Here is a 13,707-nt window from a genome sequence, read left to right on the forward strand (position 1 = left end):
TTTCTCCATTCTCTCCTGTCAGCCAGCATCATTTCAAAACGGTCTGCTTCGCACACAACACTCACACAAGATCACACACGAGCGCTCTCTTCTGAAATGCCACTGAAATTCAACAGATATTCATCAAATTCAAAGAACAAAAGTGAGGAGAACCAAATGTTGTAACTTCTGCTAAAAGTGCAAAAAAAACTAGATCAAATCATGACCGAATTTAACAGATAAAAAGATGTTGGGAGCCACGACAGACAAAAGGAGAGTGTCTGACTGAAACCAGTTTATATACCTCATCAGTCCAGGTGAGCCAAGAAGTCCCCCGACTATCCTGTTCCTGCAGAGAGGGGCTATCAAGCCCCCAGGAAGTGGGTCGGGGGTTGAAGCCAATTTTCAAAGTGGCCGAACAGTGTAACTGCAGCGTCACATGGTGCCCTGTGGCCCAAAAAGACTTTTCCCCATAAGCTAACATCGTGAAAGAAGGGGCTGTAAAACGTCGGATAGATTTTTTTGCCGCACGATTAAATTATTTTATCCTCATTCGAGTTAGCCGGGTGCTAAACACGAGAGTTAGCCGACTGTAAAAAAGGTTCAGTACCAGCAGAGGGTGCAGGATAAAACATCGACAGTCATCATTGATACAAACCACCGATGTGTTCACATTGTGTCGCTGGCTACGTACGATACTGACAATTACTACAAATCCTGTCATATCACGTTACATGTTTATGAAGTGATTTTCGATACTCAAAGGTGAGCAGTAAATCAAGATTTCAGACTCGTCATCATCATTTCTAACTGACGTGTTGAGTCGCACGACTAACATTGTCATCTACAAAAAAAAAATCCGGTGCTCCTTTTTCTAAGTTCAGTTTTTTTTCATGTGTGAAACAGAGTGAAAAAAAAGAAAATTCAAGGGTGCAAAAAAAAAATGTTTTCATGTCGTCGAATGATTTTTTTTTTTTTACAATTGAAATTTTTTCTTTCTAATGTGTCGAGAGGAGTTAAAAAACATCTTTCACATGTGTTTTTTTCCTGTGTGTGTGAAACCCAGTGGAAAAAAAGATTTTTCAAGAGGAACTAAGGCTCAAGTGTTTCTTTATGTAATACTCATTATGACCACAAGAGGCAGAAGTCCTAAATAAGATGAAAAGCATCCATGTTCGTTCAGGGGAGTTTTCATTTCTCTCTGCACTCCAAACACAACATGCATCTACTATGTGTTAACAAGTTATGTGACATGACTCGTGCTCCTTTATCGAGGAATATGTCAAACGTGGCGCTAAGCTGCAGTATTCCACCTGTGACACTAAGGGCAGCTTAGTAGTGGTGCACTTCTGCCTCTTGTGGTCAAAATGAGTATTACAGAACGAAACACTTGAGCCTTAGTTCCTCTTGAAAAACAAAATTTTCACTGGGTTTCACAAACAGAAAAAAAAAATTCACTCATGGAAAAAAAAATTAAAATTCACTGGGCTCAACACATGAAAAAAAAAATTCACTGAAAAAACTCCCTTGCCCCTCAGGGCTTCCGTACGTCTATCTCACAGATGACTGCAAACTATAATACATCGCTTCTGTGGAGCAGTTTATCCTCCAGCACAGCAGGGCTGTGAAAGATCGGATGGTTCAACACAGCTAATATGATTTGGACTCTCCAGCTCTTTTCCCCTCACAGGTCATCAATATCAATATGGTCTGCAAACAGCATGAATCTGCATGTCAGATTTGTGACTGACCAGAACCTGAAAAACCTGCAGTGGGAACCTGAGGACAGTGGTGGAAAATAAAGTTTATGATGCGCTAACTGAGTGATAGGAAAACTACTGGTCTGCTGAATGGTAGTTATACTATTAGTTTCACTCTGATTGCCTTCTGTAGTTATCTGCATTGTTAGGAGCTGACGGCAACGATGATTATTATTCCGTCTGAATATGGAGTTTCTCGACAGGGCTCTGGGCAGAGTTCATTGACTCCCATTAAGGAGCTCAGTATCACAGGGCCCATGCAGCCAGATTTATTCAGTGTCAGGGAGCTGAAAGTGAAGCCTTTGTGTGCTGTAGATGTGTGCGACTGACTCCAACACTAATTTCTGAGTGCTTACTTAAGCTCGCCAAGCTTAACGGAGCATATTAGCCTATGGAGGAATCTCTCTATGGTAATTGTGGCTTATAAAGAGAGTGTGTGTGTGTGTGAGTGAGTGTGTCTGTATGTGAGGAAGGAACAAAGAAAGAAAGAAAAAAAAATGTATGAGATGAACAGAAGAATAAGAGACATGGAGAAGGACAAGACAAACTGAGACTGCAGGTTCAACAGCTGCAGTGTAGTACAAACTATATGGTGTGTAGGCATCAAGGCAAGGTGACAGTTTAATCAGGTGACCACGATATTCTGAGTCTTCCAAGGATTAAATCTTTAAAGCCAAAATGTCTCTTTTTGGACAGGATTATATTTTTTATTATTTATTATAATTATTTTATATTATTTGAAAAGATTTTATGTTCAAGATCAAAATCGATATTTTTGGAAGGATTTTAAGTTTAAGATCAAACTCGATATTTTTTGAGCGGATTTTATATTTAAGATCAAAATTGATATTTTTGGGCTGGATTTTCATTTTTTGACAGGATTTTACATTTTTGAAAAAGATTTCATGTTTAAGATCAAAATTTATATTTTTTGAGGGGATTTTATGTTTAAGAACAAAACTGATATTTTTGACAGGATTTTACATTTTTTGAAAAGAATTCATGTTTAAAATCAAAGTTGATATTTTTTGAGGGGAATTTAAGTTTAAGATCAAAATCGATATTTTTGGGGGGATTTTAAATTTAAGATCAAAATCGATATTTTTTGGGGGATTTTAAATTTAAGATCAAAATCGATATTTTTGGGCGGATTTTATATTTAAGATCAAAATTGATATTTTTGGAAGGATTTTAAGTTTAAGATCAAAATTGATATTTTTGGAAGGGATTTTACATTTTTGAAAAAGATCTCATGTTTAAGATCAAAATCGATATTTTTGGGGGGATTTTAAATTTAAGATCAAAATCGATATTTTTGACAGGATTTTATATTTAAGATCAAAATTGATATTTTTGGAAGGATTTTAAGTTTAAGATCAAAATTGATATTTTTGGACTGGATTTTCATTTTTTGACAGGATTTTACATTTTTGAAAAAGATCTCATGTTTAAGATCAAAATTGATATTTTTGGAGGGGATTTTACATTTAAGATCAAAATCGATATTTTTGACAGGATTTTATATTTAAGATCAAAATTGATATTTTTGACAGGATTTTAAGTTTAAGATCAAAATTGATATTTTTGGACTGGATTTTCATTTTTTGACAGGATTTTACATTTTTGAAAAAGATTTCATGTTTAAGATCAAAATTGATATTTTTTGAGAGGATTTTACATTTTTTTGCAGGATTTTATATTTAAGATCAAAATTGATATTTTTGACAGGATTTTATGTTTAAGATCAAAATCGATATTTTTGGGGGGATTTTAAATTTAAGATCAAAATCGATATTTTCAAAATTGATATTTTTGGAAGGATTTTAAGTTTAAGATCAAAATTGATATTTTTGGACTGGATTTTCATTTTTTGACAGGATTTTACATTTTTGAAAAAGATTTCATGTTTAAGATCAAAATTGATATTTTGTGAGGGGATTTTACATTTTTGAAAAAGATCTCATGTTTAAGATCAAAATTGATATTTTGTGAGGGGATTTTACATTTTTGAAAAAGATCTCATGTTTAAGATCAAAATTGATATTTTTGGAGGGGATTTTACATTTAAGATCAAAATTGATATTTTTTGAGAGAATTTTACATTTTTTTGCAGGATTTTATATTTAAGATCAAAATTGATATTTTTGAAAAGATTTTATATTTAAGATCAAAATTGATATTTTTGGGGGGATTTTATGTTTAAGATCAAAATCGATATTTTTGGGGGGATTTTAAATTTAAGATCAAAATCGATATTTTTGACAGGATTTTATATTTAAGATCAAAATTGATATTTTTGGACTGGATTTTCATTTTTTGACAGGATTTTACATTTTTTGACAGGATTTTATATTTAAGATCAAAATTTATATTTTTGACGGGATTTTATGTTTAAGATCAAAATTGATATTTTTGAGGGGTTTTTATATTTAAGATCAAAATTGATATTTTGTGAGGGGATTTTATATTTTTTTTTACAGGATTTTACATTTTTTTACAGGATTTTATGTTTAAGATCAAAATTGATATTTTTGACAGGATTTTATGTTTAAGGTCAAAATTGATATTTTGACAGGATTTTATGTTTAAGATCAAAATTGATATTTTTGACAGGATGAGAGAGAAGGGGAGACATACAAAGGGCCACAAGCTGGACTTGAACCCCAGGCTGCTGCAGCGAAGACAAGGCCTCTACCAACTGAGCTAATGCACGCCACAAAATGTATTTTTTCTGACAAGATTTTATATTTAAGATCAAAATTGATATTTTTGAGGGGATTTTACATTTTTTTACAGGATTTTACATTTTTTTACAGAATTTTATGTTTAAGATCAAAATTGATATTTTTGACAGGATTTTATGTTTAAGATCAAAATTGATATTTTTGACAGGATTTTATATTTAAGATCAAAATTGATATTTTTGACAGGAAACAGGATGAGAGAGAAGGGGAGACATATACAAAGGGCCACAAGCTGGACTCGAACCCCAGGCTACTGCAGCAAGGACAAGGCCTCTACCAACTGAGCTAATGTGCACCACAAAATGTATATTTTCTGATTTTCTTTTTTTGAAAGGATTTTACATTTTTTGAAAGGATTTTATATTTAAGATCAAAATTGATATTTTTGAGGGGATTTTATATTTTTTTTACAGGATTTTAAAATTTTTTTACAGGATTTTACATTTTTTTGAAAGGATTTTACTTTTTTTTTTACAGGATTTTATATTTAAGATCAAAATTGATATTTTTGAGGGGATTTTATGTTTAAGATCAAAATTGATATTTTTGACAGGATTTTATATTTAAGATCAAAATTGATATTTTTGACAGGATTTTATATTTAAGATCAAAATTGATATTTTTGACAGGATTTTATATTTAAGATCAAAATTGATATTTTTGACGAGATTTTATATTTAAGATCAAAATTGATATTTTTGACAGGATTTTATATTTTTTTGAAAGGATTTTACATTTTTCGACAGGATTTTACGTTTAAGATCAAAATGTATATTTTTGAGGGGATTTTATATTTAAGGTCAAAATTGATATTTTGACAGGATTTTATGTTTAAGATCAAAATTGATATTTTTGACAGGAAACAGGATGAGATTTTATATTTTTACGATTTTATATTTTTTGAAAGGATTTTCCATTTTTTGACAGGATTTTATGTTTAAGATCAAAATTGATATTTTTGACGGGATTTTATGTTTAAGATCAAAATTGATATTTTTGAGGGGTTTTTATACTTAAGATCAAAATTGATATTTTTGACAGGATTTTATATTTTTTTGAAAGGATTTTACATTTTTTGACAGGATTTTATGTTTAAGATCAAAATTCATTTTTTTGACAGGATTTTATATTTAAAATCAAAATTGATATTTTTTGAGAGGATTTTATATTTTTTGAAAGGATTTTCCATTTTTTGACAGGATTTTACGTTTAAGATCAAAATTCATTTTTTTGACAGGATTTTATATTTAAAATCAAAATTGATATTTTTTGAGAGGATTTTATATTTTTTGAAAGGATTTTCCATTTTTTGACAGGATTTTATGTTTAAGATCAAAATTGATATTTTTGACGGGATTTTATGTTTAAGATCAAAATTGATATTTTGAGGGGTTTTTATACTCAAGATCAAAATTGATATTTTGAGGGGTTTTTATACTTAAGATCAAAATTGATATTTTTGACAGGATTTTATATTTTTTTGAAAGGATTTTACATTTTTTGAGAGGATTTTATGTTTAAGATCAAAATTTATTTTTTTGAGGGGATTTTATATTTAAAATCAAAATTGATATTTTTTGAGAGGATTTTATATTTTTTGAAAGGATTTTCCATTTTTTGACAGGATTTTATGTTTAAGATTAAGATTGATATTTTTGACGAGATTTTATGTTTAAGATCAAAATTTATATTTTTGAGGGGATTTTATATTTAAAATCAAAATTGATATTTTTTGAGAGGATTTTATATTTTTTGAAAGGATTTTACATTTTTCAAAAAGATTTCATGTTTAAGATCAAAATTGATATTTTTGGAGGGGATTTTAAGTTTAAGATCAAAATTGATATTTTGTGAGGGGATTTTAAGTTTAAGATCAAAATTGATATTTTTTGAGAGGATTTTATATTTTTTGAAAGGATTTTACATTTTTCAAAAAGATTTCATGTTTAAGATCAAAATTGATATTTTTGGAGGGGATTTTAAGTTTAAGATCAAAATTGATATTTTGTGAGGGGATTTTAAGTTTAAGATCAAAATTGATATTTTTGACAGGTAACAGGATGAGAGAGAAGGGGAGACATGCAAAGGGCCACAAGCTGGACTCGAACCCCAGGCTGCTGCAGCGAGGACAAGGCCTCTACCAACTGAGCTAATGTGCGCCACAAAATGTATATTTTCTGACAAGATTTTATATTTAAGATCAAAATTGATATTTTTTGAGAGGATTTTATATTTTTTGAAAGGATTTTACATTTTTTGAAAGGATTTTACATTTTTTTGAAAGGATTTTATATTTAAGATCAAAATTGATATTTTTGACAGGATTTTATGTTTAAGATCAAATTTGATATTTTTGAGGGGATTTTATGTTTAAGATCAAAATTGATATTTTTGAGGGGATTTTATGTTTAAGATCAAAATTGATATTTTTGAGGGGATTTTACATTTTTCAAAAAGATTTCATGTTTACGATCAAAATTGATATTTTTGAGGGGATTTTATGTTTAAGATCCAAATTGATATTTTTGAGGGGATTTTATGTTTAAGATCAAAATTGATATTTTTGAGGGGATTTTACATTTTTCAAAAAGATTTCATGTTTACGATCAAAATTGATATTTTTGGAGGGGATTTTAAGTTTAAGACCAAAATTGATATTTTGTGAGGGGATTTTATATTTTTTTACAGGATTTTATATTTAAGATCAAAATTTATATTTTTGACGGGATTTTACATTTTTCAAAAAGATTTCATGTTTAAGATCAAAATTGATATTTTGTGAGGGGATTTTATATTTAAGATCAAAATTGATATTTTTGACAGGTAACAGGATGAGAGAGAAGGGGAGACATGCAAAGAGCCACAAGCTGGACTCGAACCCCAGGCTACTGCAGCAAGGACAAGGCCTCTACCAACTGAGCTAATGTGCGCCACGAAATATCTTCTGACAAGATTTTATATTTAAGATCAAAATTGATATTTTTTGAGAGGATTTTATATTTTTTGAAAGGATTTTACATTTTTTGAAAGGATTTTACATTTTTTGAAAGGATTTTATATTTAAGATCAAAATTGATATTTTTGACAGGATTTTATGTTTAAGATCAAAATTGATATTTTTGAGGGGATTTTATGTTTAAGATCAAAATTGATATTTTTGAGGGGATTTTATGTCTAAGATCAAAATTGATATTTTTGACAGGATTTTATATTTAAGATCAAAATTGTTATATTTTTACGTTTTTATATTTTTTGAAAGGATTTTCCATATTTTGACAGGATTTTATGTTTAAGATCAAAATTGATATTTTTGAGGGGATTTTATGTTTAAGATCAAAATTGATATTTTTGACAGGAAACAGGATGAGATTTTATATTTTCATGATTTTATATTTTTTGAAAGGATTTTCCATTTTTTGACAGGATTTTATGTTTAAGATCAGAATTTATATTTTTGACAAGATTTTATGTTTAAGATCAAAATTGATATTTTTGACAAGATTTTATGTTTAAGATCAAAATTGATATTTTTTACGGCATTTTATGTTTAAGATCAAAATTGATATTTATGACAGGAAACAGGATGAGAGAGAAGGGGAGACATACAAAGGGCCACAAGCTGGACTTGAACCCCAGGCTGCTGCAGCAAGGACAAGGCCTCTACCAACTGAGCTAATGTGCGCCACAAAATGTTTATTTTCTGACAAGATTTTATATTTAAGATCAAAATTGATATTTTTTGAGAGGATTTTACATCTTTTGAAAGGATTTTACATTTTTTGAAAGGATTTCATATTTGAGATCAAAATTGATATTTTTTGAGAGGATTTTATTTTATTTTTTTACAGGATTTTACATTTTTTTTACAGGATTTTACATTTTCTTTTTACAGGATTTTATATTTAAGATCAAAATTGATATTTTTGAGGGGATTTTATGTTTAAGATCAAAATTGATATTTTTGACAGGAAACAGGATGAGATTTTATATTTTTTACGATTTTATATTTTTTGAAAGGATTTTCCATTTTTTGACAGGATTTTATGTTTAAGATCAAAATTGATATTTTTGACGGGATTTTATGTTTAAGATCAAAATTGATATTTTTGAGGGGTTTTTATACTTAAGATCAAAATTGATATTTTTGACAGGATTTTATATTTTTTTGAAAGGATTTTACATTTTTTGACAGGATTTTATGTTTAAGATCAAAATTGATATTTTTGACAGGATTTTATATTTAAGATCAAAATTGATATTTTTGACGGGATTTTATATTTAAGATCAAAATTGATATTTTTGACAGGATTTTATATTTAAGATCAAAATTGATATTTTTGACGAGATTTTATATTTAAGATCAAAATTGATATTTTTGACAGGATTTTATATTTTTTTGAAAGGATTTTACATTTTTCGACAGGATTTTACGTTTAAGATCAAAATGTATATTTTTGAGGGGATTTTATATTTAAGGTCAAAATTGATATTCTGACAGGATTTTGTGTTTAAGATCAAAATTGATATTTTTGACAGGAAACAGGATGAGATTTTATATTTTTACGATTTTATATTTTTTGAAAGGATTTTCCATTTTTTGACAGGATTTTATGTTTAAGATCAAAATTGATATTTTTGACGGGATTTTATGTTTAAGATCAAAATTGATATTTTTGACAGGATTTTATATTTTTTTGAAAGGATTTTACATTTTTTGACAGGATTTTATGTTTAAGATCAAAATTGATATTTTTGACAGGATTTTATATTTAAGATCAAAATTGATATTTTTGACGGGATTTTATATTTAAGATCAAAATTGATATTTTTGACAGGATTTTATGTTTAAGATCAAAATTGATATTTTTGACAAGATTTTATGTTTAAGATCAAAATTGATATTTTTGACAGGAAACAGGATGAGATTTTATATTTTTTGAAAGGATTTTCCATTTTTTGACGGGATTTTATGTTTAAGATCAAAATTGATATTTTTGACGGGATTTTATGTTTAAGATCAAAATTGATATTTTTGAGGGGTTTTTATACTTAAGATCAAAATTGATATTTTTGACAGGATTTTATATTTTTTTGAAAGGATTTTATATTTTTTGAAAGGATTTTCCATTTTTTGACAGGATTTTATGTTTAAGATCAAAATTGATATTTTTTACGGCATTTTATGTTTAAGATCAAAATTGATATTTTTGAAAGGATTTTATATTTAAGATCAAAATTGATATTTTTGACTGGATTTTATGTTTAAGATCAAAATTGATATTTTTGACAAGATTTTATGTTTAAGATCAAAATTGATATTTTTGACAGGAAACAGGATGAGATTTTATATTTTTTGAAAGGATTTTCCATTTTTTGACGGGATTTTATGTTTAAGATCAAAATTGATATTTTTGACGGGATTTTATGTTTAAGATCAAAATTGATATTTTTGAGGGGTTTTTATACTTAAGATCAAAATTGATATTTTTGACAGGATTTTATATTTTTTTGAAAGGATTTTATATTTTTTGAAAGGATTTTCCATTTTTTGACAGGATTTTATGTTTAAGATCAAAATTGATATTTTTTACGGCATTTTATGTTTAAGATCAAAATTGATATTTTTGAAAGGATTTTATATTTAAGATCAAAATTGATATTTTTGACTGGATTTTATGTTTAAGATCAAAATTGATATTTTTGACAGGATTTTATGTCTAAGATCAAAATTGATATTTTTGACAGGATTTTATATTTAAGATCAAAATTGTTATATTTTTACGATTTTATATTTTTTGAAAGGATTTTCCATGTTTTGACAGGATTTTATATTTAAGATCAAAATTGATATTTTTGACGGGATTTTATATTTAAGATCAAAATTGATATTTTTGACAAGATTTTATGTTTAAGATCAAAATTGATATTTTTGACGGGATTTTATATTTAAGATCAAAATTGTTATATTTTTACAATTTTATATTTTTTGAAAGGATTTTCCATGTTTTGACAGGATTTTATATTTAAGATCAAAATTGATATTTTTGACGGGATTTTATATTTAAGATCAAAATTGATATTTTTGACAAGATTTTATGTTTAAGATCAAAATTGATATTTTTGACGGGATTTTATGTTTAAGATCAAAATTGATATTTTTGACGGGATTTTATGTCTAAGATCAAAATTTATATTTTTGACAGGATTTTATATTTAAGATCAAAATTGTTATATTTTTACGATTTTATATTTTTTGAAAGGATTTTCCATGTTTTGACAGGATTTTATATTTAAGATCAAAATTGATATTTTTGACGGGATTTTATATTTAAGATCAAAATTGATATTTTTGACAAGATTTTATGTTTAAGATCAAAATTGATATTTTTGACAGGAAACAGGATGAGATTTTATATTTTCATGATTTTATATTTTTTGAAAGGATTTTCCATTTTTTGACAGGATTTTATGTTTAAGATCAGAATTGATATTTTTGACAGGATTTTATATTTTCTTGAAAGGATTTTACATTTTTTGACAGGATTTTATATTTAAGATCAAAATTGATATTTTTGACGGGATTTTTTATTTAACATCAAAATTGAACATTTTTGACAGGATTTTATGTTTTAGGTCAAAATTTCTGTTTTAGTGATTGGATTATATCTTAAACAAAAAATTTATCTTTTCCAATGGAATTATATATTTATGGCCAAAATGTTGCTATTTCGACAGGATTATGTATTTAAGATCAAATTTTCTCTTTATTGAAATGGTTATGTTTTTGAAGTAAAAATGTATCTTTCTGTGATGGATTATATCTTTTAGGGCCAAAATTCCTTTGTTTTTGGTTTTTGACAGGATTATTTCTTTAAGGTCAACATTTCTCATTTATGACAGAAATATCATTAAGGTAAAAAAAAATCTGTTTTTTGACAGGACTCTGACTCTCCAAGAAATCAAAGGTACTTGCATTAAAGTATGGTCCTTGCATGTGAAAACAACACATATATTATTAAAATGCTCTATGTCTTGTAGATTTGGTCCAGAACCACACTGGTATCAACACAACATTTTTCGTACACATACCCAGTGTGGGGAGGAGTACTTTGGTGTGTTCTCTCTGTAGAGCCGTGAGCGAAGCAGAAGGAACCAAACATCAGAGAGTCAGTTAACGTGCCGAGGAGCATTTTGTCTCCTCAAACGAGTCGGAGAACACCAGACAAAATGACTCAGAATCTGCTCAAAAGCAGCTGGAATGAAGAAACGCTCGGCGAAGACATCACTTTAGAGAGAATTTTATATCAGGCAAACCTAATCTAATGCTCCGCGCTTGTTTCAAAACTTCAAACCAGATGGCAACTCATTCTGATGAGGCTGGATTTGAGTGAGAGCACAGGAACAAGACAGAAAATAAAGAGGAGGACTATCACAGGAGCTTACTGTTATTTTTCTTCAGGGTGACTGCTTCAATTTTTAACAGGCAGAGGGAGAGGTATGAAAAAAAAAGAAAGATCTACTGGGTAAAAGAGAGAAAGACAAAGAAAAAGAAAAAAAAATGGACAGGGCAAAATTGTGTAAAATGAAGTGTAACAGCTGCAACACTGTAATAAGCTGGATTGTTCAAATCAAGTCATGGTGGTTTTGCTCCAAAAAATTGCAGAGGCTTCGACAGACATAGACCCAGAGAGAGAACGACAGAGAGAGCTGAGAGTGTGAGCTGTAATGCCAATTTACTATCTGACAACATAAAAATAAAGTTTTCTTCACAGAAGGCTAACCGGGGACAGAGGCATGAAGACAGACAGAAGAGAAGAAGGAGAAAACAGTGTGTGGGCTGCAGCGTAACAAGCTCCGCTCCTCAGATGACTTTTGGACATGAAAAGGCAATTATAGTTAAGACTCGCAAAACTGGGCCGACGCAGAGAAACAGAGAAAACAACAAATTGATACTGAGGTGTGTCGGTGTGATAAAAATCAACCTGTCACTGCACTTCACATGTATTCAGAGGAGGAGGTGATAATACTCAGCGTTCTCAACAGGTTTGCAGTTTACCTTGGTGGTGTGAAGTGGGGAAAAGTGCTTCGTATTCCCCTGTTCAGTTTGTGACATTTAGTTTATTTATTTAGTTTTGCAATCTCAAATATCTGATGCCAACCCAGAAGAAGGGAGGAAACAATTTTTCCCCATGAGTGGAAATGTCAAAAATTCAGAAAAATCTTGAAATATCACTGAAGTTTTTATGCCCGACTGAAAAAACTGTAAAAGTTTGGCCCAATTCAAACAAACTCAATACATCAACATCCACTTTAAACTCTCCGTCAATCGATGTAATATGGTCCTTTACTTGATAACAAGTATAAAACAATCACTACTAGTTTGCTGATGTCTTAATAGCTAACTAGCTCACATTACATTGTTATTGCTGATTTGTGCATGACAGTCCTGCATTTTGATGTTTAATTCACCCCCTTTGATGGTATATGACAGTGAAGTTGCAGCACTTGTTATAACTTCTTTAATATCTGTAGACAGGCAATAGGAGCACAGGTGGCTAATGTTAGCCTGCATAGTACCGCTAGTGACAGCAGTGAAGCAGTTCATCATTTTCTGGCTTGCCACAGTAACACAAGAGAAATCACCACAGCTGAAGTCAGCAGATCAGAAATATTCGTCCACGTTCGTCAACGTAAATGCAATCAACGACTTTTGATGACGTAAGATGGTCTTGAAGAGTTGTTCCATTTCATAGGGGAGATTTTCAACTATCACACCTTGTAACTCTGTTTTAAAAAATTGGAAGAGTGATTAAGAAATTGTTGTTTCAGCATCACTTAAGAAATGAAAATTATCTGCAGACAAAAACATCATATACAATATATATGTATATATATATATATATATATATATATATATATATATATATACATATATATATATATATATATGTATATATGTATATACATATATATATATATATATATATACAAAAACACGAATACCATAACTGTATGACATGTTGTAATGTTTGTGTTGCAGCCCCTCGTGTCAAATCTTACATTTTGTCATCACTTCTCCAACAGAACCTGTATCTTTGTCTCACAAACGCTACAACCCAATGAACAGAACAGTACAGATTTCAGATGATCAACAGGGGAGAGACCTGGCAACCTGAGTAACTTCAGGTTAAAAATGGTGCTATAGAAAGTGAAACAACAATCAC

Source organism: Pagrus major, chromosome 6, assembly GCF_040436345.1.
Source record: "Pagrus major chromosome 6, Pma_NU_1.0".
NCBI lineage: Eukaryota > Metazoa > Chordata > Actinopteri > Spariformes > Sparidae > Pagrus > Pagrus major.